Source organism: Halichoerus grypus, chromosome 2, assembly GCF_964656455.1.
Source record: "Halichoerus grypus chromosome 2, mHalGry1.hap1.1, whole genome shotgun sequence".
In the NCBI taxonomy this organism is placed as follows: Eukaryota; Metazoa; Chordata; class Mammalia; order Carnivora; family Phocidae; genus Halichoerus; species Halichoerus grypus.
The window spans coordinates 108,753,099-108,778,525 of NC_135713.1; the positions used below are offsets into that span (position 1 = coordinate 108,753,099).

Genomic DNA, 25,427 nt, shown 5'->3' on the forward strand with positions numbered 1-25,427 from the left:
TAAGGCAGGAGAATTATTGAATTCTTGGCCAAGGCCAACATGGACTGTAATACATGTAGGATGCTTGTACCAAGTAGGGTAAGAGACTCCAGATGGCATTTAATTTGAGTGATTAAATCTACAGCACTTACCCTCATAAGCACATTAGTCTCCCTGAGATTTGTACAGATTTCCTTTGGAACCTCATTGCTACAGTTGAGGGAGGTTTTGGTAAGGTCTCAAAGCTTTGCAAGTAGGCAGACCTTTAAGTTAAATCTTGGTTTTGTTCCTTGCTCGCTGAGTTACATTAGAAAAACGAATTCAACTTTTTTAGCTTCAGTTTCCTTAGCATAAGATGAGCACAATAATATCCATTTTGAAAGATCAATGTAAGAGTTTGAAAGAATATATATAAAAGAGCTGTCTAATAAAAACTTTGTGATAGTAGGCACTATACCTGTTGTTACTGGTATTATTTGAGATTTAGGTCAAACTTCCTTAATGGTCTTCTTAGCTAAGATACGGGTTTTTTACCATTCAGTTATAATTTTTGCTTGACATTTTAGATTTCCTGAATTGTTACAATGTAGTCCTTAGATAACCGTCTTAAGTAACATCTCTATATTACAAAAAAAGGCTTATATTATATTTACACAATTTTTGGTATAATTCAGATAGAAACATTTTGAACTTCCAATTAGAAGTTTAGTCTTTTCTTAAATTCCAGTTACAGAATTCCAGACAGAAGTGCAAAATACTTTTCTGTTTTACTCTAAAACTGAAAACACAGCACTTTATTAATTCTTGGAATATGCTAAACATAATGTGGGATTGGTGAGGACATTTCCATTCTTTTGTACAGAATTTGCAAAGCTAAAATACCTTTTTAGACTGTTTTTAATGCAAAATAGTTTCACAGTGTTTTTGGTTACCTTTCTCTCAAGGAAAGTAAGTTGAGGATGTGAGGAGGGCAGGCCAGGAGTCTAAGCGTCAGGGCTTTCAAAAATTATGCTTTGGAGAGGTGCCTGGGTAGCTCAGTTGGTTGAGCATCCAACCCTTGATTTTGGCTCGGGATTTTGGCTCAGGTCATGATCTCATGATCGTGAGATCAAATCCCGCGTTGGGCTTCATGCTCAACAGAGAGTCTGCTTAAGATTCTCTCTCTCCCTCTGCCTCTGCCCCGCCCCGCCCCACCTCTAAAATAAATAAATAAATCTTAAAAAAAAAAAAAGATTCTGCTGTGGAACCCTGTCACTTTATCCTCTTATGACCTAATAATACATATTTCACCAGGCCTTCAGAGTGAGTACAATGATGCTTTAAAGGAGAAAACAAAATCATTTTGATTTCCTCCTAAAATATACCACTATAAAAGTATATTTTGTTTCTCCTCTCTAATTTGGGGGCACTTTCAAGGCTTGGCATTGCTGGAAACTGCCGAGCTTCAAGTGGCAAGTCTCTTGAAGTTAGGATTCAAGCATCCTTCCAAGAGACTTCAGGTTTTTCTTTAGTTAATTCTAGATATACATCTAGCATTACCAACTTAGCAAATGTGGTCATGACTTTCTTATGGAATTTATTTTGTCAATTTACTTATTAACCAACATCTCTGTCATGTTTATGTTGCCTGTAAATTAATTGCTTTTCTCGGGTGCTTGTTATTCGTTCTTCCACTGTCTGCTCCCCCTGGTGCTTTTGAATAGTCAGTGCATACATAAAGCAATACTAGAGCTTTCTGTGGCTGCTGATGTTTTTTCTTCTGGGCAAGACGGGTGCTGGAATGAATATAGAATGTTCATAGGGTGGTTAAATCCTAAAATATTTCAGCATTACAAGGATATAACTCTAAGAACAGAAATAAATGTTTAACTTTTGCTAAGAAAGAAGAAGGTTTATTTGGAAAAGCATTTTAATTTTATGAAGAACAAATCGCAAATAACACTTATTTTCTACATTAAAATATTAAAACTAACTGATATAGTCATAAGAGAATTAAGAGTTAACATGACTAAAGGAAAACCTTATATTTTAAAAGAATATATCTTCTATAACTGTAGAAACTCGACTTACTGATGTTTTGAGTTTGCTGTCTCCTTTATCGTCCACTTAATAAAAGTAGATTTGGCAAAGACTTAGGTGGTTTACATATAGTGCCTTAAAGTTAATATGGAGAGTTGGGAATGCTTGTTTTTATGATCACCATTAGGAAAAAAAATACTTTTTTTGCTTTTATTTTAAGTAATAATAGAAAGCAGAAATACTTTTAATGAAAATTTTCATTTTTCATTGAGGAGTAAAGCCTTGACTTTAACTTAATAAAACACTAAGCATTAAGTCTTAATTTGTCTCTATTGTCATCATCTCAGTTCTCGTGTCAGTATTTAGGGGCAATAAGCTTCAATATGCCTAACATTTAATTATCCAAAACTTCTAATTTTTGTGATTCAGTGAATTAGTCATTACTAGAGGAATCACTTTCAGTTATTACATTTTTATTTCATTATAGGGTAGTGGTGACTTTGGCCTGAGAGCATAATGAACTATGTCCTTTTTTTTTTTTTAATTTCAAAAAATAAGCTTGGCCAAGATAAAATGGTACTTTTCCAAATGCTATGGACAGATTAAACAGACTTTTTTCTCAAGTAACAAGGATAATAGATAATGCTATTGTTCAATTTAAGAAGATTTCCATGATAGTTACATAGATTATAGCTGTTACTTAAGATACACATATATGGCAGATGTGAAATGTTGATAATGTCATGATTTTCAGATTATCTCTCAAGTATGTAGAAGCGGATTATCTCATTTTTAGAAAGAGGCCAGCCCTTTACAACTGCAAATAGCTAGGGTTTATTTTGTGATGGTCTAGCTCTGCTAGGGCAGTCGGGCTGTACCTGGTACTCGTGATGGTTTCATTGGCCCGACTAGTCTGAGATCTTTCTAGGAAATAGAGAGATGGGTCGCTGTTTATTTTAATATTCACACTGGTCCTAAAAGACATTATAGGAATGCGTTTCCTTTTATTCACTCTTACTGAGGATGAGGAGGGGATATTTGCTCAAGCAACGAATAATTCTGCTGTGTTCATTAGGAAATTAGTTACATTGGATTCCCCGCTGTAGTAGTAATGGGTGTATGATTCTTTAAAAGAAAACTTTATCTTTAATGAAGGATTTTTCATTATTATTATCGTTTAATATCCTGAACTTTTGGTTATTGTTTCGCCACACTTTGTATATGATGAGGATGAGTGATATTTACTCCTTGGCTTGATAGTGTTCACTAGCAATGCTTATGGCAGCTTTGTAGAGTGGAAAGAACAGAGTTGTTTCTTTTTTTCTTTTCTTTTTTTTGGTCAGGCAAACTTGGTTTCAAATTTCAGCTCTCCTGCTTCCAACCTAATATTTGGGGCAACAGGCATCACCTCTCTAATTCTCAACTTCCTCATTATAAAGGGACATAGTAAAAAGAGAAAATAAAATTGAAAGGTTGTTGAGAGCATTAAATATAATGTATGCAAAGCTCAGTTTGGTGCATAGCACATACTCAGTGCTCAATAAATTACGTAATTTATTCTATGCCTAGGATATACTGAAAAAGAGAGATAAAGAAGAACCCTGTGTCGTATACTCCTTGCAATGTAAGAACATAATATTTCTTAGAAGAAAAGCATTACCTTTCATCTGTGCAGCAAATAAGTCTAAATTAGTGTTGCTCATACTTTGTTGTTTCTGTGTATATTGTATATGCTATATGTTGAGAGTTTTTATTTAGGGTATTTTTTAAATGCAGATACCTATCTGAGTGCTTCATCTTAAGTAAGGATATTTATGAAATCATGGATTTGGTGTCCTACCTATATTTTTTTCTGATACACATTTGAAAAATATACATTAAAATTAATATGTAACAAGGTGAGGAAATATTCTTCCATACACCACCTTGAAGCATTTTGCTTACCACTCATAGATACTGAGTATGCTTTTGAATATACTAAACCAGTAGCAAGAACAACTTTAGGAGTCACTTTTAGTCAGAAAAATATATTTATTTTAAACAGCCTATGGTTTTCTTTCTCTGCCACTAATGGGACCTCCTCACTCGAGGAAAAAAATGCCAAATTTCACCAGCAGAAATCTCCCATTCATTAGGCATTCATTCCTCAGGCAGAATGGTCTGTGGATTTGCAGCACCCTTCTATAACCAGACTGCCTGAGTTGGAGTCTCCTTCTGCCCTTTGCTAGATGTAATTTGGACAGCTTACCTTCTGTGCCTCAGTTTCCTCATCTGTTAAATAGTTGCTATGATGATTTCTTAATTAAAAGACAGTAATTGTCTAGACAGAGTCAGGAACATAGATGTTGAGTAATGTTAAATCCTTTATTTCCATCCATAAAGGAATATCATCTTTCTTTTCTTATTTTGTGAAGTGAGGGCTAGAGAAGGTGTTTATTTGCCATCCTGATATCTATACTTCTAATGAGCTTTTAAGAGGCAGCAGTGGCCTAGTGATGTTGAAGTAAACCAAAGAATACTGTTGGAATGTTTCACTGGCTCTTCTCCCACTCAGTGACTTTTCAAGAAGTTTAACTCTATTTTCTTTGTGTAATTTTACACTAAAGCTCATCAAATTGACCTAAAGGTTTATCAGAATATCTAAAACTCCCTGAGCTGTTTCTAGTTAAAACAGTAGAGAATAGAATAGTCTAACCAGTTTTTATCATAAATGAATACATCCCAATTATTCCTGTGAATGAGACTGAAAATAACCCAGGCACAAAATTTCTCATTAATATTTAATGTTAAGAAAATCCTGTTAAGGACATAGCCTCCCACTGCACCTCTCAACATCTTAACCATCTAGTATGTGTATAAATATTTCCTTGCTCTGTCAACTGAGAAGGCCTAAGGAAACAACACCCCGGTAGCAATGAACACACCCAGCACCCTCATCTTGGTTTCTAATGCCATTCTCCAGAGGAACCAGGATTCCTTGGAAAATATCTAATTCTAGGAGTGGGGCAGGAAATGAGGCAGGAGCATGTTGTAGTGCCAGAAAGTAAGGAAGTGCTCAAACCGAACCCCACATTAATGGGAACGTATCAGAGGGACACAAGAGCGAACCAAAAGAGCTTCCATTTACCAAAGCTGGAACTATTTGATCAAGAAAATAAACTAGTATTGGATTATAACCCCAAATAAAAAATAAATATCCTTGTGTTAATACTGCTATAATTTATTGAATGAATAAATAAATGGGAGAATAGACAAATCTCCTGTGCACAGAATTTCACATAATTTATGTAGATACTCTGCTCTCAAGGAAGGAGAACAAAACTCTCTCCTCCTGAAGTGTGGGCTATACATATTGACTTCCTTCCAAAAAGCCAATATGGAAAGAGGAAAAAAAAAATGACTCTATAGTAGAGAAACCACACACACACACACACACACACACACTACTTCAGCTAGGTCATTGAAGTCAACATCAACAGTGATATGCCAGGTTGTAATAGTATACACCCTTGATATGCTCTGATGAAAATGGTTCTTTACATCTGTGGTCTTCCTACCAAAAACATATAACCCCACTCTAATCATGAGAAAAACATCAGATAATTCCTAGCTAAGGAACATTCTACGAAATATCTGACTAGTTCTCAGAACCGTCGAAGTTAACAAGAAAAAGGAAAATCGGAGAAACTGTCACAGCCAAGAGGAGCCTAAGTTACTAATTGTAACACAAGATCATGGATAGGATCCTGGACCAGAAAAAGAACATTAGGTGAAAACTAAGGAAATCTGAATAAAGTGTGGACTGCAGTTAATAATAATGTATCAGTGTTGATTCTGCAGTTGTGACAAACGTATCATATTAAATGTAGTATTAATAATAGGGGAAACTGGATATGGGGCATATGGGAATTCTCTCTGTACTTGTCTTCACAATTTTTCTGTAAATCTAAAACTTTTCCAAAATAAAAAATTTATTAAACAAATCCTTTAAGGCCTATTTGGAATGCTGTCTCCTCCACAAAGTTTTTTCTGTCCTCTCTTGTCCCATGTCTCCCACCCCAGCCTCCCCTGATTGGGTGTCATGTCTTTCTCCTTTGACCTTCCACAAGACTTTATTTGTAGATCTCTTAACTCTAAATACTGTATTTTATTTCTTTGTTTTACTGGTTTTTGTTGTATACTAGGTTGTTAGTCTTACTCATTTTTCCAGCACCCATAGCATTGGACACAAAGCCTTGTTAAGTAGGCATTCAATAAATATTGAGTGAATTGTATGAATGGTATTATGGTCCTTGCAATGCAGCTTTAAGTGTTTTTGCCTTCAGTACTATAGGGATCATGACTGATCAGTCTCAGGGACTTTACTCTTTTTAAGACCTAAAAGCCCTCGGGGGTGCCTGGGTGGCTCAGTCGTTAAGCATCTGCCTTCGGCTCAGGTCATGATCCCAGGGTCCTGGGATCGAGCCCCGTATTGGGCTCCCTGCTCCGCGGGAGGCCTGCTTCTCCCTCTCCTGCCCCTACCACTTGTGTTCCCTCTCTCGCTGTCTCTCTCTCTCTGTCAAAATAAATAAATAAATAAAATCTTTAAAAAAAAAAAAAGACCTAAAAGCCCTCAAAGTTCTTCTTTTATAGGTAATAGCTTCAATTTTACTGTTCATCACACTCTTTGCAAGGAAGTTACTGAACATTTGGTCAAAGAACTGAAGAAATTTTCAAGTCTAATGTTGTTTGAGTCCAAATGTAAATTAATAAAATGAAAATATAATCTGTTCCTGCCTACCATACAGTTTTTGGTAGTTTTGGTGGTATTTAGCATGATCAGTATTTGAAAGCATTGGTACTGTTATCCTGAAGCTTTGTTTTAGAACTAAAAAAGTTAAAAGTGATCATTTGTCTAATTCATCCAGTTTGAGTTGGAAAATGAGGCCCAAAACTTGTCCAGGTCCACCTGGACAGCTAGAAATCTCATGACTTATGTAGTTCACTTTCTGGAGGGTCTCAGCATCGTTTGGGTTCATGTATGGAGCCTTTATTTTAAATCATATTCATAATTGTGGGAGGGAGATTATACTTTTTTTATTTGAATGTATTAATGGACTACAAGCCATATTTCTGATAAGCATATGGGTTTTATAACTTTTTAAAGACATAAACAGTGAGTTTTCTACCCAGCCATTAGGAGTATTGATGAGGTCTTCCATGTGGCTTGTAGCTCAAACCTAGTGTGTATCAATATATTATTTTGTATTTTGATCACATGAATTAGTACCAGATGCATGATGTTGGTTAATGTAAATGCCATTTCTCATCTTGGATTGGTAGATTCAGAGTCTGTACATTATGGTTGATGCCTTGCAAGAAAGGTGGTTTGTTTTTTTTTCCTTGCTAAGAATCCTGATCATTTCCACTTAAGAGTCTCAGTTCGGCTTAGACACTTAGGTCTCAGAAATTTTAGCATAATTTATGCTCAGATTAGTCTCATTTAAATTAAAAATCTATAGTGCACAGACAAAGGCCATAAACTGTTCTCTCTCCTCCATACCTATTTTAGCAACAACATTCTTATATAAGTTGGTTCCAACTAAAAATGACATTTCTGCATACTTTCTCTGTTAGCCTGGGAAGAAAGGATGTGTTTGTTGGCTTTTGCCTGTTAGGAAGTGTTCTGTGCACTTTTACCCAGGGCGTGCTTGGGTTTCCGTCAGCATCTCTGGTCCCCTGTGCTGTAATCCCTATCGTGGCAGCCTCTGGCTTTTATTACTGGCAAGCAGTGTGCCGTGCAGACGGGCACCATAATAGGAAACACCTCGGCCTGTCATAAACCGGCCTAGAGAGGAGAAGGCTCAGGCCTGACAGGGACGTGTCCATAGCAACAGGCAAAGATGAGCGAGGCTGCCACTGTGGAGTAAGTGCAGGCTGAGAGCTTTCTCCTCGTTTCAGGAAAGAACCGGCTGATTTTAAGGCTGCTTTCCACTGTTCACATAGCATGTTTCTGTTGCTTGGTTTTTGTGTTAGACCTAAATGTGAATAAAGACATCTTAAATAATACTTTCCAAAATATTTTGAGAGAATATATCAAAGTGTTTTCCTTTTGTTTTTCTCCTTTAATTTCACCTGACATCCAGTGCAAACCCATTAGGGAGAAAGAACAGACATTTCATTGCAATGGGAAATTATTAAAAAATATATACAAAAATTAAATAATCATGTGTCTATTTAAAGAATCATAAATTATACTAATATACAGAATTACAAAGAAAAGAGCAATTCTCAGTAAGTTGACTTCCCATTGTTTACATCTCTTACATCAAGTTCAGGTTTTAGAAAAGGAGTACATTCTTTGACCAAGAAAGTTTCTATTTTATGTTTACTCGGTTTTTTTCAAGCTTCAGAAAAATAATGAACTACAACTTTAACAATGATGGGCTTTGTCACAAGAACTCAGGAAGATAAATTTCAAATTTGGAAGGGCTTTACCAGTTTTTAATTAAGAGATAAAATGCTGTCATGGGTGCTTTAAATATATGTAGGTGTCATTTCATTATTTGTAAGGCAACCTTATTTCACAAAAGAGGTTAAAGACTGCAAAGAATGAAAAAAGCTGTAATTTTGTTAAAAGAGTATGCAGAAATTAGATTTAGGAGACCTGAAATTTGAACTTTATTTTTTTTTTTTGAGAGAGAGATTTGCTCAAAGGCTTTCATAGATTAGGTATTCATTTGATATTTGCTGATTTTTTCCTACCTCTTTTAAAATAAGCACTGATCCTCTTGTATTTTTTTTTATTTTGAATATTTCAAGTCTGTTTCAACAATATGCTCTGATAAGAATGAAACTAATATCTTTGGCATAAACTTTTATTTTTTTCTTTGTTTTCTTAATCATATATTCTCAGCATGGTCTTTGAGATCTCCATAAGGGTAAGTGATAATTAGGTTTCAAGAAATCCTAGGAATGTTTTACTAGAAATATCCTAATTTCTTTACTATACATCAGGAAAAGATTAGTTTTTCTCCTGGAAGATACTGTTTGGGCCTAAATCTTAATTTTTCCCTACAGTGTTAATGAGCAGTAAAATGATGAAAGGGTATATAGTAGAAGAAACAAAACAAACAGAGAGCTTACATCATTACAGATTGAAAGCAATTTGTTCTCTCAAAAGTAAAACTCAGTGGAAAGATTAATAACTTTTTGCCCCTTGGCTTTATTTTCAGTGTAACGTTTTAATATCCCTTTGTTACGTATGAGCAGTCTTTGACTACAAGTGGTCAGGAAACACTGGTATATAACTTACTTTCTTTTTTTTTTTTTTTTTAACTTACTTTCTAATAAAAGGCATGATCCTGGTGTTCTCTCATACTTCAAACCTTAAATCTCTAACTTAGTCCCAGAAACAGTACACTACATGCCAAAACAGTGGGTCTTATTTTTAAAGATGAAAAACTGAGGCTCAGTTAGACTTGTACAAGATCTATGTGCCTCTTAGTAGATATAAAGATAATTATTTTTCTGAATGTAGCCTCTGGGGGGGAGGATGGGGAAATAGAAAAACAAGTGTTTGTTCTGACACTATGTTTTCAAAATATGTCCTAATATAATTTTTTAATAAGTACTAGATTCCAAAATAGCAAGAACAGTTTCAGCAAAATATAATTCCTAGTGCAGCTTATTCTGCTTCCCTTGTTCTCTGTCATGTCAGGATGGGCAGACAGGACCTAGTTTCCTGCTCCTAGGAAGAGTGTGATGGTGAGATAGATAGCATGTTAGGTTGGGAGTGAACCTAGCAGGCAGGTAGTTAACAGGGCACAGATATCAAATGAAGGGTAATGAGGTAAGTGGGATGAGAAGACCAATTGGCAAAAGCAGATCTGAGACCCTGGGCTGGCAAAGGATTTGGAGAGGATGTGGGTACAACTGGACAGGATGAAGCTTGACTAATGGTGGGGAGTGTGGCAGCAGAAGGTATAGGATAAACTCAGGGAAGGTGTAAGCAGGTGTCAGGATTTTTAAAATGATCTGTTACTGTGAGGTTACCTTGGAGGTCTGTTTTCTTAGTGGGGGCAAAATGGAGAAGGAAGAAAGACTCATGGATAGAGTGAGAAATGAAGATTGAAGGAAGGAAAGATAGACATGACTTTTCGGATAGTGAGATGAGGAAGGGGAGGTATGGAAGAAGGAGCAATCTCAGACCGGGCTCACCTAGCTCAGGGCTTTCCTTGGCTAGAGGCAGACTGATGTGTTCATGTTCCTTCCCCCTTTCCACCGCAGGATGAAATCCGGTTGGAATGAACCTTTGGGACACCCTTGAAGAAAAAAAGAAATCCAGACGTGTCAGGGTGAGGGTGTGAATGTTTAAAAGGGAGGACAGTCAGCTGTGGAGTTAGGGATTGGGGCAAATGACTAGAGAGGGCAGATTTACAGATGAAGTATACTGCATGAGGCTAGAGTCTTTTTTAGCATCAATAGCTGGCATCCTTTCCTTCACCTGTTGCCTCCTTGAGTCATAGCCCAGTAGCAGCATGAGTGGATTGTCACATCCAATGCTGGGCCATCCCTTAAGGAACCGGCTGCCTGGGAGTGAGGACCTGGGACAACAAAGTACAAGCTGGAACAGGGTGAAGAGAGACTGTGTCAAAATAAGTATAGATGCGTTCAGTCTAGTATACTGTAAGTTACTAGATGCCAAAAGAGGAAAGTGAAACAGAATAGCAGGTGACAGTGTGAACTTTCATCTTTAAAATTCAGCTGTCAATCTCCTAAATTCCAGTGAGTTTAGCAATTCCTCTTCTGTATTACCCCACACTAGATTGTCACCTTGGATAATTGCTTCAACTTCTCTGAACCTATTTTCTCTGTAAATCAGGACTAAAATATCTATCTCAGTGGCTTGTTGTATGAATTAGATGAAAACCTACCTGAAGTGCATGGAGCGGTACACACACCTAATAGGCACAGAAAGTGGCCTGTCTTTAGTAGGGATGGGGATTGGAATTATTTATAAACTTAAAAGGTGAACTTCATATGCTGCCATATAGGTAACCCAGTGCAACTCGAGCTTAAAACAACAGGTCTGGGTGAAAGAGCTCACAGAGTGTGCCTTTGAAATCCTGATACCCAGTCATGGTGATTTATGGGACCTTACTAGCTTGCATATGTGATGGCCCACTGAGTTTGTTTACTTTAGTGTTAGCCCAGTTACCTAGCACTCTGTGATAGCATATTTTTATTTACACTCTCACTGACCACTTAATTATGATTACCTTGAAAGAATATGTATGAAGGCAGCCATGGAAGAAACTTTTATTAGAGTTGTGAGGTCTCATGTAGATCTTCATTCCACCATGTCTAAAAATGGGCGTGGCGCTTATGCTTCGAATCTCCCTCACCTTGGAAGACCTTCAAGACCCCTCCAAATGATTTTTATGATTGTGAAATACTGAGATATGATTATTAACAAGAGTGTCAAATATCAATCCTATCAGGTAACTAGGTGTCTCTTCTTGGGAAAAATAGAAACAAGAACCAAAAATAGAATCTTTAATCATGGCATGGACTTAAAATGACAATCCAGCTGCGAAAGAGAGACTGGATGAAATCACCTTGAACCTGGTTTCAGCTCATGATGCGATCTTAGTCATAGATCTGACACTAGCCATAGCAGAGGAAGAACAAATTCCCCAACCGTGTAGTTGTTCTAAGAGTTGAAAATGAGTCAATGAATAGGTGATTGATTCCTTTCCATTGTCTACTTACTCTCAGCCATTTTGCAGAGAAATCATACTTTGGTATGCTTACTAAAAGTTGTGGGTTTTGTTTTGTTTTGTTTTGTTTTGTTTCTTAAAATTCCAAATATCCTTAGAGGTAAAAGAGATTTGTGGTATCGGCCTGTTTGCCTCCTTCGTTTTAAGATGAGGTAACAAGGTACAGGAGAGTTGAAGTGACCTGGAACAAAATAGTACTGTGTTACTTTTGTCAAGGCTTTTCTCTTGTGGAAAATACAAATTTTTTGTTGCTAGACTTAAGACCTAGATTTTAGTCTTTATTGACATATTCACTTCTGAAGGAAATTTTTAGTTTTTATTATTTGTGTTTGATCCTTAACCATTTTCTAGACCAGATACCATTTTCATGTGGCAAATATATCACTAGGAAGTTTTTTGTTGTTTTGTACCATTTGTTTTAGATAATCACAATCCAGTATTTAGGCTTTACTAAGGGATTTTTGTTTTTGCCTAGTTACAGTAGGACATGTATCTGCTCCAAAGGTTTTTAGAGACAAAATGAGATTTTTATATGTGTGTTTGTATTCAAGTAGATAGATAGATAGATAGATGATAGAAAAGAAAGAAAGGCATATAGATATACAGACTGAAAATATAACTAGTCATGTAAGTAAACTTGTTGTGTGTTAATGAATAGTAGAGTAGTGCATGGTCTTCTGGTCCTGTAGAGAAGTTTAGAATGCGTTCAACACTGAGGACGAAAGTGATTGGGAAGCATCCCAGGAAAAAGTGTTACTTAAGCTAGATCTCGAACATGGAGGATTCATATGGTTTGCTAACAAAGGAAGAGATGGCATTCCAGGGGTTAGATGAGGCAGGGTAGGATGGGGCACTATTGTGGATTTAGCTTTATTGTGTGTTTGTGGAAGTGGGCACGTAGTGGGTGTTTTGTAAGAATGGGCCTGCCTGGAACAGAAAATCTAATGCTGGGAACTGAGGCAGGTCTGAGAAATGTGGACTTGGGACTACAGTAAAGAGTACCTTCAATGCCCGACTAAGCCGTCTCCACATTATCTTCCAAGCCCTAAAGAACACTTGCATTTTATTTTAAGGAAAATACTACAAGGAAAATAACAAAATAATTTTATAAAGGTAAGTCTTGTGGTGGTCTAGATCATATGGAGGGGAAATAGTGAAAGCCCGAAGGGTCTGTTAAAAAATTAGGCAGGTAAGTGATGAGGGACTGATACAGGATGGGATGAAAGGAGAGTAATGGGTGAGAGGAGGACAGGATATGGGGTGACAAGATTTGGGGGAGCAGGACTGCAGTGAATAAGAAGAAAGTACAAAATTCTAAACACAAACATTAGGGTAACAGTTGGAAAATTAGAAAGAGAAGCCAATTTGAGGTGGAGTGAAAGATAGTTAAATTTTTAGACATGAAATTGAGGTAAGACCACATATCAAAGGAAAAACACCCTGTAGGCCTTCAGTTGTTAGGACTGGATTTTTGGTAGTAGGATAGGACCTTAGCTGGGAGCTGCCTGTGCAGGGTTGGTGGTTAAGACCTTAGGGCTCCTCTGTAAAATGGGAATAACACTAGTCCTCATAAGGTTGTTACTAGACATAAATGAAATAATGTCAGGAAAGTATTCAGCACTATCCTTGTCACATTGTAGACACTCAACAAATGTTAGCTATTATTTTTTACTGTGGGTTTTAGGGAAAGACAATTTTGTGATTTACTACAAGTGCTATTCTGGAAGCTGTATAAAATCCATTTGCGTGAGGTGTTTCTTTAATACCCCAAGTGGGCGTTCATATGTCCTAATTCACATCCTTGCTTTTCTACCTGTTAAGAGAAAGTGAGAGCCCAAGCTGTAATTACTCATGCTTAGCTGTTGGTCACTGTTTATAAGACCTAGAATTTTTTTTTTACACAAAAGATTAAGAATATTTACTGCTCTTCTGTTAACTGCAACTTCTATAAGATCCCTGAGCCATATTTTTTTTTTCCATTGCTGTGTCCAGAGTCAAATCAATTCTAAGGGGTTTACAAAGACCTTTTGAAAAATGGTATTAGCTTAATGCAAGCTAATGGTCATTACCTCAATATTAGCTCAGCATTTTAAAACTACTTTCACTCAAAGAGGAACAGACGTACACAGCAATAGAAGAAATCCAGGAGAAGTGGATTATTATTTATGAAGACTTGTAGGACTCCTGTCTGTGTAGGTTGGACTAAATGTCTTCAGTGGAGCTTTCCAACTTGGCTATATTTCACAGAATCACAGAATTATGGTGTTTGATGATCCCATTCCACCTAACATGTGTGATCGACTCATTATCTGCTAGGGTATTAGATTCACATGTGGAAGATCAAGTACAGCAGAGTTTTTGGTTGGGGGGTGTGGTCCTCAACAGAAAAATAAACTTCATGTATTTAAATTTTCTTACACTTGACTCCTATAACTCTTCTGTCACTTTACTTACATCCTCTACATCTGTACCTCCCCCAGTCTTCTCCATTTCAGCAAATGGCACAAACATCCATTCAAGTCACATGCTGATCATACCAGAAGTCTAGGGGCTGATTCTTCTCTTCTCTTCGCTTGCAGCGTTCAGTTCACCAAGTCAGGTCAGCTCTTCCTCACTGCTTCCTCTCCTCTTCTGTCTGCTCTGCCCCTCTATAAACCATTCTCCACAAAGACAACTTTCTAAAATGTAAATCACACCACAGAACTCGGAACCTTTCAGTGATAGCCCGCACTCTCTGCAAGGCTTACAAGGACCCACATGACCTCACCTTGATGTACTTCTGATCTGATTCTGTGTACCTGTCCTCCCTCGTGCTGGCTGTGTTTCTTCAGCCCTTGCTGGGAATGCTCTGCCCCAGATCTTCTGGTTGGTTCTTTCTAGTCTTTTGGGTCTCGTGTCAGATACCACCTTCTCAGTGCAGCTTTTCCTGACTATTTAGTTGAATAGTCCATGATCATGGTATCACGTTACTCCCTTTTCTTCCACTCAGTATGTTTCTTCCTCATTTTGTGTCTTTTTGCCCCAAGAGTTCAAGATTTACATGGTCAGGGAACTCTTCTGTGTTTATCACTGTGCCCGCTGTGCTGGCGCATAGTAGCTGTGTAATAAATAATTGTTGAGTGAAGAAGCGAATAACCATCCTAAAACAGTTCATTATCAGATATTTAAAGCCTTTTGCTTTCCACAAGAATTATTGATTTTATTTTCTATTTTTATTTTCTTGAAACCCTGGTATTTTTGTTTGATTTTACTTGGTAATAAATGGGAAGGGAGCAAAGAGTTAGATGTAGAACAAGTTTGAAAATACTAGATTAAACAAAATAAAACAGGGTTATATATTATGGTCCTTGGCAAAGCCTTTAATATGTTAATGTGCATAGTCTCCAAGAAGGTTAGCACTATGTCAGAAGTTTGACCCTGGATGTCTTCTTTGAGAATTATCACATCAGACTGCTGTTCTTTATAACACATTCTGAAAACTGCTGCCTTAGACAAAAACCCATCATACTAGACAGGGGGAAAGAGACACTATGTGGAGTACAAGGAGGCAGATTTATACCGACTATCAGAACAGGCTGTCAACCAAGGACTCAGAAAAAAAAATAAAACCTATGAAAAAAGTGATGGAAGGATTCAAAAAGAATACAGCAGCTGGGACTATTGAGTTTTCTGTGAACAGCTCCTCCTGCTTTCTTGGATATTTCTAGCTCCAGCGCTGACACAGTGCTTGGCCTAGAGTGAGCACACAGTAAGTATCTGTTGACTGTTCATCAGTGAGTGAATAAAGGTGGCCCAGGATCACCGTTAAATCATTAAGTTAATTAATATCAGTTTGGTTTGTTTAAGAAAAGCACGAACATATCTAAAGTATTTTAGGAAATGTTTCATTACAAAGAATTAAAAGTAAAATATTAGTACTTATGAGAATACTTCAGCTGTTATTATATTGCCTAAATGCTTTGTATAACTAGGAATTTAGCATATATTGCATTATTCAAAGCTAACACGGACTTTATAGACAAACATATGCCTATTTGGCTAAGATAAAATGGTGGAGCTCTTAGAGTAAAACTTACTTTACCGTATATGACTACGCTTGGTTTTTGTTTTGTTTTAAGAGAAAGAGGGCGAGGAGGGAGGGGCAGAGGGAGTGGGAGAGAGAGAATCCTAAGCAGGACCCACGCCCAGAAGCATGGGGCCCAACACAGGGCTCAATCCCATGACCCCTTGATCAGGACCTGAGCAGAAATCAAGAGTCCAGTCTTTAACCGACTGAGCCACCCAGGTGCTCCAAGCTTGAGACTTTTGTTTCATTTCTCTTTAGGCAAAGTTAAGCAAATTTGGAATTAAAGTAATTGGGTAACATTACCTAACTTTTTTTTTTTTAAGATTTTATTCATTTATTTGAGAGGGAGAGAGCACAAGCGGGGTGAGGGGCAGAGGGAGAAGCCAACTCCCCGCCGAGCAGGGAGCCTGATGTGGGGGCTTGATCCCAGGATTTCGGGATCATGATCTGAGCCGAAGGCAGACGCTTAAACAATTGAGCCACCCAGGCGCCCCTACCTAACATTTTTTAAAGTCAAGTTTTGAGGTATAATTTACATATTGGTAAGATGTCCACTTTTTAGATCTAGTTGAGTGCATTTTGACAAATGTATACAATTGGATAACTACCACCATAATCTGGATATAGAATATTTTCATCACCCAAAAAGAGTTCTAATGCTCCCTTTGTATTCATTCCCCTCCCCCTGCTACCAGTTGCTGGCAACCAGTGATCTCATTTCCCTATAGTTTTGCCTTTTCCAGAATATCATATGAATAAAATCATACAGTTATAAAAAGCCTTTTGTTAATGGCTTCTTTCACTTTGCATAATGCTTTTGAGATTCATCCACTAATAACACTATGCATATATTAGTAATTTATTTTTATTGCTTTCTAGTGTTTTATTTTATGGATATACCACAGTTTGTGTTCATTCGCCAGTTGATTGACATCAGGGCTATTTGCAGGCTTCAGCTGTTATAAATAGAATTGCTGTAAACATTTGCATATAGACCTTTTTCATTTCTCTTGGGTAAATAACTAGGAGTGGGATTGCTGGAACATATAGTGAATATAATTGATAATTTTATAAGAAGGTGCCAAACTGTTTTCCAAAGTCGCTATCGCATTTTGCAGTCTTACCAACAGTGGACAAGGGTTCCATGGACTCTGCATCCTGGCCAGCATTTTGTATTGCTCGTATCTAGTATGTAGTAGCATTACATTTTGGTTTTAATTTTTGTTTTCTTAATGACTAATGATGTTGCACATCTTTACATGTGCTTATTGATCTTTTTAAGTTGTAAGAATTTTTATAATTCCAGATATAAATCTTTATCAGATACATATTTTGCACATATATTCTTCCACAAGTCTATGGCTGGTTGTTCTATTTTCTTATCAGTTTCTTTGAAAGAGAAGCTTTGATGAAGTCTAGTTTATCATTCTTGTCTTTTATGTGTCATGCTTTTTTGTGTTCTAAGAAATCTTTGCCAATCCACGATCACAAATATTTTCTACTGAATTTTCTACTAGAAGTTGTATAGTTTCAGGTTTCACATTTAGTTCTAGGATCCATTTTGAGTAGATGTATACTAATATGGTGCAAAGTAAAGGTGGAAGTTCATTTTTTTTGTGAATGGACATCCATGTGTTTAAGTGCTATTTGTTGAAAGGAATATATAATATAGCCCAAGTTTTATAACTTAAAATTACTTTAAGATCCACAATAAAAGTGGTGTACATAAAGGATCAAATACGTATTTCCAGAAATCTGCCTATTTGCTTTTTTTATTATTGCTTTAGGAGACAGGTATTCTCTGTTTAAATTATTTTCACAAAGCACACCAAGAAGTACAGAAGCAATATTAGTAAATATGGTGATTATCGTGGCCATCATAAGCATGGAAAATTGGTATTAACTTAGAACAGTTTAAGTGAATTGGGAGTCCTAATTTTCCCTGTAAGTAGAAAGTCTATATTTATACAAGATTTTTTTGTTTGGAGGCTTCATTTATGTGAGATTTGTGCACCCATTCATCGCCTTAATTATTCTTCATTGAAACAAAAATCCTTGGTGGATGTGATAATGATGGTGGCTGGTGGTGGCAGTAGGGGTTTCAGCTGGATTTACTCAGTAGTTGTGGACATAGAAAATTTTCTACCAAGTGTATATGATTCAAACTGTATCAGTAATTATAGAACGCCACGCGAAAGAGACCATGTAGAAGCAAAATTTAAGTACAGTTATCATCGGATCAGTTTGATGTTCTTTCAGCCTCAGAGTACCTCTCAACAAAAATAAAGTTTCTTATATTGGAACTTCCTTTTTTAGTAAATGTTAGAGGTGGTTCTTAAATGAAACTTTTTTGGTGAAAATTCTCAAGCCAGGTTAATTGGAGAATGATCCTTAGCCTTTTTGGATGATGATTTTGTTTTTAAAAATCAAGCTGGGGCGCCTGGGTGGCTCAGTCGGTTAAGCGGCTGCCTTCGGCTCAGGTCATGATCCCAGGGTCCTGGGATCGAGTCCCGCATCGGGCTCCCTGCTCTGCGGGAGCCTGCTTCTCCCTCTCCCTCTGCCTACTTGTGTTCTCTCTCTATCTCTCTGTCAAATAAATAAATAAAATCTTTAAAAAAAAAAAAATCAAGCTGTAGTTCCTCTTAATCTCAAGCTTCCATAATATTTGTAAGATATGTTCTTGTTTTCTGAAATGTGACGACTCTTAGAACAGAGCAGTTCCTTAAATTGTGTTTGGATCCATCATCACTAGAGGGCAGTAAACACAAACAGATTTAGTGGATTTATAAGGTGGTTTTTGTAATATTAGCATTAATCAAAGAAAGTATAATTTTATAATGTAAAAATAGATTTAAAATTCTGTTACTTAAAACATAGGTTATAGATTAATTCTGGATTATTGCCTGCCTCTATAATGATTTTTGTAGGGAAAGCAAAGGAACACAGTGATTTTTGAAACACTGGTGTGTTGTATTTATTGTATTTAATATTTGAAGTTTCCTCTTGCCTCAGAATTCTTCAGGGGGCATTTAGTAACTAGATTTGCATATGTTAAGCAGAACAGTATTGGATGTGTGGCAGCCCACTTTACACAGATTAGCTTCTTGATTAACGACAATTCCCAGAACTTTGATCCTAAGTAGAAAATGTAAAATAAATATAGATTGATTATAAAATAAAATATTTTCCAAAAGTATTAGTCCTACTGAAAACAGTGGTATTGTCAGGAAGATCCCTTAGGTTGTAGAAATCTAAGAGTCATTAATACACTTACTTTAAATAATATTTCTTTAATATTTCAAACTGTAATATGTACAGCTTAGAATTTATTATGTTAATAGACATGTTGTTTATAGGCTCTAGGATAACTGTATAGATTAATGCCTGAAATATTTTTTGGCAATTTAGAGTACTCTGTAGCCGGACAATGTGGTTTAAATCCCGGCTCTGCAACTTGGCTTTGTGACCTTGGATAAGATACTTTGACTTCTGAGACTCAGTTTCCTCATAGTTTAGTTTGTCTGTTTTTCTTTTTCCCTAATCAAAAATATATCTCAACCTGTCTTAACATCTGTTGTAAAGTCCCTAACTCCAGCAGTGGTTAATATATCAAAACCTCAACTCCATCAGCAGAATTTTAAGTATCCTGAAATATCCTAAGATACATAAAGTTTGATTGCTTGGTGTCTCATTTAAGAACTGAGAAAATGAAGAATAAAGAGGAGTGGTATCTAAAGATTTTGAGGAGTATTTTTAGGAGAAGACAGAAAAAGAGAACTAAATGCTGAAGGAAATTATATATATATTTTTTTTTAATTTGAGTACATGCACATATTTGGGTGTTTGAACACAGCAGACTACCAGTCAGGAAATATGGCTTCTAGCTGTGTGTGAGAGCATCTGTGTCACGTTCATGGAACACACCCACATCTAAGTGTCACTGTCCCACATGTCAGGAGCTCTCCTTATCAGGGGAGGCTGCCTGTCTTTGGGCACAAGCTTCCTGACTTCACTAGTTAGTAGGAACCATGCTGTCCAGAGATCTGACCACAGGAATAGGATCAGTGGTTCTTTAATTCAGGACATTGTAAATCAGCACAAAGATTAAGGATAAAGTGAGATGCCTGGTTGGCTCGGTTGGAAGAGCATGCAGCTCTTGATCTCAGGGTCATGAGTTTGAGCCCCACATTGGGGCTCAAAAAAAGATTGAGGATAAATGAGTCCACTCCTAAATTCATACAGTTTATCAAGGAATTTGCAAACACCTAATTATATGATGACCGACTCATAACACTATAAAGAGCAAAGACTAAAAGAGTCCTGGCCTGGCTGTCAGCCCTTGTCATATACTGGGCAGGTTATCGAATTTTTAAGAGTATCTATCTGTCTTTTCACCTTAAAGTGGGGATAATAGCTATCTTACCAGCATGTTGCAAAGGTTAGCATTAAGGTATATAAAGCTCTTGGTGCATAGTAGGTCTTAACAAATGCTTTAACAGATTCCGGTTTCCCCTTTAAAATTGTCAGAAGCTAAGTCTCATTCTAAGAATTATATTTCTCTGGCCCCGTCCAGATTTCTCCTCTGGGTTGTCCAGATTCTTTCTGCCATCGGCTACTATTGTAGCAAAGGGAAGGAGCTTCTAGTTGGTCTCTGATAATGAGGAAAATGAAATGAATTTTAACTTAGCTCAGAGCTTAAGAAAGATTTCAGGGGTGCCTGGGTGGCTCAGTCAGTTAACTGTCTGCCTTCGGCCCAGGTCATGATCCCGGGGTCCTGGGACCAAGCCCCTGCAATGGGCTCCCTCTTCAGCGGGGAGTCTGCTTCTCCCTCTGCCTCTCCCCTGCTTGTTCTCACTCACTCTCAAATAAATAAATAAATAAATAAAATAAAATCTTAAAAAAAAGATTTCTTATTAACTAGAAATATGGAAACTGTCTTTAGTACATTTTACTTGACGTTACTGTAATTATTGCTACTACTAATATCATTACTGTTATCTCCTCTACTACAGCAGATTAGGGGTTTACAGTTGAATCTTTTGTGCCTGTGGTCCATTAATTATTTTGGAAAAGATAAAGAATTAGGTATCTTTTTTGCCCAAAAGATCCTCTACCCTGGTTGAGGAGGCAGAGTTCAAGGCAGTTGAAGTAACTGGAACAGTGATTCTTAACACTGGCGAACATTTAGGCAATTTCAGGGTGCACTGAACTGGGGAGTCCTGCTGGCATTTCATGGACAGAAGCCAGGGGGGCTAGGTGTCCTGGAATACATGGGATAGTCCTTCAGCAAGGAGGCATTGTTCTGGGTCCCAATAAACCATTCAAGCAGGTGAAATAGTCACTTACAATTATCTGAGCCTAGAACACAACTACTTTTTATATATAAAAACAAAATATTTTTTACATGATTTTAATCCACACTTACTTTTTCAGTAATGTAACCACAGTGTATACTAAAGGAGAATTGTTCTTTGTTACATCTGAGACCTTTCAAGAGTCATTCACCATTTTGGAAAAAGATTGTCTTTCTAATACAGTACTCGTGTATTCATTTCCCTGTTGCTGTCACATTTCATCGTAATTTTCCGTATCAGAGGAAGCAGAGCAAACACTTGCAAAGCACTTACTGTTCTAAGTGCTTTACATGTATGTACCAGCTTTTTCTTACAACAACTTGTAAGGTAGATGCTATTATTATTCTCATTTTCCAGATGAGTAAACTGAAGATGAAGTAAAGTGAGAAAGTTTAGATAACTTTGTCAAGGTCACACAGTTAGTAAGTGATAGTAAGATCTCAGCTTTTGACTACTTTTTCTTTTTAGTGTTCTTGTGTACACGCATTTATATTTTGCAGTGTGTAATATAATTACTTTTATTTTTCCTTTATGTTACTGATAAGCCACTATATGGGTTTTTTAAAGTGTCTATATAGGGATTATTTAGTATGTATGGATGTATTTAGTGAAGTGCGTATGTTAGAAAAGTAGGAATTTTTTAATCAGGATAAATATATTTGTTATAAAAAGAAAGAAGGAACTTAGTTTGGAGTTAGTCAAAGAATAAAATTGATGGATGGATAGAAAGCATCATTTGGATGTAAATGACATTGTATGACACACCTTGTTCTTTGGAAGCACACCAAGCATGCTCCCCTCTCAGGGCTTTTGGTGTTGGTGTTCCCCTCACTGGACTCCCCTTTTTCCACTGCCCTGGATAGTCACGTGACTTGCTCCCTCTCTTTCTCCAGATCTCTGAGCATATGTCATCTCATCAAAGAGGCTCTCCCTGACCATTTTATACCACAGGAACCTCCATCGCTAACATGCCAAAGCCTCCTTATCCTTTCTTTATCCCCCATTGAATTTTTCACTACATGACATAGTATATTTTTGCTGACTCAGTTGTTGAATGTAAGCCACAGGTGAAAAACCTTCCCTTTGTTCACTGCTGTGTCCTCATTATCCAGGACAGAGCCTGGCACACAGTAGGAGCTTAATAAGTATTTATTAAATAAAGGAGTGAATGCAAAATAAAGCTTGGAGAGGGGCTGAGATAATTTGGTCTTGAGATGTATTTTGAATGATTTAAATCTGACTTTTTATGAAAAACCAGCTTGAAGGAGCAGGAGTAGAAGAAAGAGGGTATTCTAGACAGTGAATTCAGTGAAAGTAAAAATAGAAATAGGACTGTTGGCTAAATCGTAGAGCTGGGTGGAATACTAGCCTTTCAGTAACGGAGCGTGAGTGTAAAGAGCAGCTGGAGATGGGCTTGGAGTTGGGGATTAGGGTCAGAGGTTGTCAGTCTGGGGCTCACAGAGGAATATGGATGTGATGAGGCAGGTGATGCCAAGTTGTTAGGTAATAGCTTTGGAGTGGCAGGCTGAGGCTGGATTTGAGAAAACTTGGCCTGGCAGCAGAGATAAGAATGGGATTAGAAGGAGAAAAGCCAAAGAAGATGAGCTAAGAAGCAAGTATTGTGTTTTGGGTCTAAGATGCATAATGATGTGATGCAGTTAAAAGAAAACATGATAACTTACACACACACACACACACACACACACACATACACACACAGGATAAGCCTGGGAGTTAAAAAATCTGGTCACCATAATGGAATAGTTATCATAATCCACATCATTGTTCTCATCATCATCATGATCATCATCATCACCTAATACCTATTTGTCACTATGTACCAGATGTTGTTTTAAGTGCTTTGCATATATCATCTCATTTAATCCTCATAATAACTGTTCTAGTTATTTATTGCTATTAAACAAATCACTTCAAACTTAGTGGCTTAAAATATCAACTTGCTATTTTTTTAAATTGTTTCATGGGCTAACTGGGCTTGCTTAGACATTCTCACTTCAAGTCCCTCATGTGGCTTTAGTCATTTGGCAGCTGGGGCTGGAGTCATCTAAAGGCTCCCCTGTCGGGATGACTAAGATGGCCTCTTCACTGTCAGGTCTTGGCTCTGGGCTAGGATGGCTGGCATAGCTAGAGATTGTCCAGGCACACATCTGCTCTTCCTGTCTCTCTCTCCTTACCCCCACTCTCTCGGCAGCCTCTCTGTGATGTTAGCCTGGGCTTTCTCATAGCGTGGCAATCTTAGAATAGTCAGACTTACTAACAGGGTGGCTCCAGAATCCTAATAGTGCATTCAAGGCAACCAAGGTGAAAGCTTCAAGACTTCTTCTGACAGCCTCCATTTCTTGTGACAGCACTACTTATTGGTTGTACAAGCCAGCTCAGATTCAATGTAGGGCTGGATGGCTCATTAGTAGGCATCTTTGGAGACTAGCTACCATAATAACCCAATTTTACAGATGAGGAAACCAGAACACTAAAAGGTGAGATTATTTGTTAAAGAATGTGCACTAAAGGATTTGAACTCAAGCCTCTGTACTTGGAACCTGGGTGAACTTGGGAAAATCACTTTGTCTCTCTCTCTCATGTGGAGATGAGATTAGAGGATTTGATATTGAAGATGCTTCCCATTTCTCACAGGCGTTCAGCCCTTGGATTTAGATGATGGGAGTGGGGATGAGAAGGAACAGTAAATGAAAAAGCATTTTATAAAAGATAAAACATGATAATAAAGTTGGTGAAGGAGGGAAGGTGATATAGATGGGGAATACATTAGGGTTATTCAAGGATCCAGTTAGATGATTTATATTAAACATCTAATGGTGGCTGACTCACATGAAATGCCTATTGAATGGTAACAAGGAGTCACAGATTTCAGTCTGTGATACTGGGAGAAATATCAGCCCACTGACTGAAATGGGAGTAGTTATAGTAAGAACTACTTTAAATAGATAAATGGATCCATCGATTTTGAAAAAGTCTGTGATGAGTGGCAGGGCATTTGACAGGGGAGGGAACCTTAGTCATTTGGAAATATGGTGCTGCAGTTCATGTTAGAAGTAGTCATCGAAGAGTGTGACCCAGGACAGAGTCTTGTGGGTATCCCAAGTTAGAGGATGAATAGAAGAAGGCAAAGAAGGCATGGTCAGAGAAGTGGGGAGAAAGGCAGAGCAGTTGAGGATGCTGCAATTGAAGGAGAGTGGAGAGAGTACATTGTTGAACACTTGTGAGCAGTGAAGGAGAATGAAAGACTAGGAAAGAGGAGGACCTTTTTGTATTCTTCTGGAGGAAGTTTTAGTGGCCTTTTTGGGGGTTAGTTTTTTCTTTTGTAAGGGATTAAGAGGAATTTAGGAAATTAACACAATAGGTGTGAACTGCCCCTGAAGACTTTGCAAGCAAAGGACCATTACAGATTCAAAGAGGAAGAGTATTATATGGATGTTTCTGATGTGTGTACTATCTAAAACAGAGCAAAAGCAGTAAAACTGAAAAGTAACAATATTAGCAAGGCACAGAAGCACAAAGCAGTTAAATGCTTTGAGATGGAGATGAGGAAGAAAGGGACAGAATTTTATGTTAAAATAGAGTAAAAGCTAGACTTCCCTCATTTTTTTATCCACAAGTCTTTAGTATACAAGTTAAAGAATGACACTGCCCCAAACCAAAAAGAAAAGATTGTTTTTCTTTAAGAAATTTAGATTTCTTATTTAACTCTCCTTCAAAAGGCCTGATTACTGGAGCTTAATGCTATATTCCTCCAAGAGCCACTGTTAATACCTTTCTTAACTTCGTGTGCAATCATAAAAATGTTCTCTTTTGGTCAAAATACAGATTTTAAAATCTGTACTCAGAACTCTGCATTCTTTAACCATACACAGTGCTTTAGCAATCAGAATTATTATAAATCGTACCCACCCTTAGATTTTTAAGGTTGTGGAGCTCAGCTACATGTAACAATAGAAACAAAAAGAGCTGAGAACAGCCACACACACAGGTGAGGAAATGTATCCTTCCCATTTGTCAATTCTGGACGTTGATTGTATTTTATAATCACACTATGCTTTTATGTTAGGCAGAGGGAAACCTTTGGTTATATCTGTGTCACCAGGGAAGCTCCTTGCTTTGGACTGGAGAGAGGGAGGCAGTTAAAATGCCTAATGGCCCTTTTCAAAGCAGCTTTTATTTTGAAGGAAGAGAAGTCAGAGAATAATAAAACTCATAGGAAGGACTCCA

At 37.3% G+C, this 25,427-nt stretch overlaps 1 protein-coding gene across 8 annotated transcripts in view; it reads left to right on the forward strand.

Annotated features, from left to right (window-relative positions):
• The window catches only part of PDE4D (phosphodiesterase 4D), a 1,430,886-nt gene that overhangs the window by 1,381,359 nt on the left and 24,100 nt on the right, over positions 1-25,427 (forward strand). The window lies entirely within an intron of this gene.